The sequence below is a fragment of the Furipterus horrens genome, unplaced genomic scaffold (assembly GCF_987537825.1).
Source record: "Furipterus horrens unplaced genomic scaffold, mFurHor1.1.pri manual_scaffold_3, whole genome shotgun sequence".
Taxonomy (NCBI): domain Eukaryota; kingdom Metazoa; phylum Chordata; class Mammalia; order Chiroptera; family Furipteridae; genus Furipterus; species Furipterus horrens.
The window spans coordinates 17,573,378-17,574,782 of record NW_028327173.1 but is presented as its reverse complement, the minus strand read 5'-3'; the positions used below and the strand labels follow the sequence as shown (position 1 = coordinate 17,574,782).

At 42.0% G+C, this 1,405-nt stretch overlaps 1 pseudogene; it reads right to left on the bottom strand.

The window, feature by feature from the left end:
• Window positions 1-221: 221 nt before the first annotated feature.
• Window positions 222-983, bottom strand: LOC150014446 (large ribosomal subunit protein eL32 pseudogene; annotated as a pseudogene).
• Between the last annotated feature and the right edge of the window lie 422 nt (window positions 984-1,405).

Here is a 1,405-nt window from a genome sequence, read left to right as displayed (position 1 = left end):
GATTATGGCAGCCCTAGGAATCTAATACAGCTACTTAGAAGGTGTGCAATGTTGGGCAAGTTATTTAGCTTCTCTGTGCCCTAATTGCCTCATCCATAAAATAGGGATAATAGTACTTATCTTATAGGGTTGAGGTTATAAGTATTAAATGAGTTAACCTTTTCAATAATTTTTTGTGGCAGAATTTTATGGTTTTATTAACACAAATACAATGTGTACACAAGCTGCCTATTCATTTTCTTCGCTGCGCAGCCTGGCATTGGGATTGGTGACTCTGATGGCTAGCTGGGCCGCTCTTTCCAAAATGACTTTGCGGTTCTTTGAGGAGACATTGTGAGCAATCTCAGCACAGTAAGATTTGTTGCACATCAGCAGCACTTCAAGCTCCTTGACATTGTGGACCAGAAACTTTCGAAAGCCACTGGGCAGCATGTGCTTTGTTTTCTTGTTGCTCCCATAACCAATGATGAGCATCAAGATCTGGCCCTTGAATCTTCTCTGCACCCTATTGTAAATACCTCTGGGTTTCTGCCAGTTGCGCTTAATTTTGACATATCGGTCTGACTGGTGCCGGATGAACTTCTTGGTCCTCTTTTTGACAATCTTGGGTTTCACTAGGGGTCTGAGGGCAGCCATGGTGCCGACTAAGAGATGGCTGCCACCTCCGTAGGCAGCGCCAAGGAAGAGACTTCAATAATTTAAATAAGGCCTGACACATAGTAAGTGCTGTACAAATATTAACTAAACATATGCTTGTATTTGCATAAAGAGCTCTTCGAAGGACAACCAAGAAACTAACAGATGTGGCCCTAGTTGGGTAGTTCAGTTGATTAGAGCGTCGTCCCAATACCACAGGTTGCGGGTTCGATCTCCCGTCAGGGCCCATAGAAGAGGCAACCAATGAATGCATAAATAAGTGGAACAACAAATTGATGTTTTGCTCCCTCCCTCTCTCTTTCTCTCCCCCTTCCCCTCTCTCTCTAAAATCAATCAATACATTTAAAAATTAAAAATAAGAAAAGAATTTAATACATGTGGTTGGCAGAAGGGAAGGGATAAGGAGATGAGGGACAGATGGGAGCAAGATTGGAGAGCTTTGCAATTTTCAGGCTTTTTATCTATTTTTCTTTCTGAACCATATAAATATATTGTCTATTTAAAAATTAAATTAAAAATTATTTAAAAACACAAATCATATCACTGTCCTACTCGAAACCCTCTAGTGGTTTGCCATCATATTTATAACAAAATCAAATATCCTTACTGTGGCTGACAAACACCCACCAGAGGTGAGCACCCTCTCCACAGCTCTCAGTTCATTTCCCTCCATTCACTCTCCTCTAGCCTCAAAGACGGCCTTGCTGTTCCTCGAGCCTACCAGGCACGCTCACCTCAGAGCCTTTGC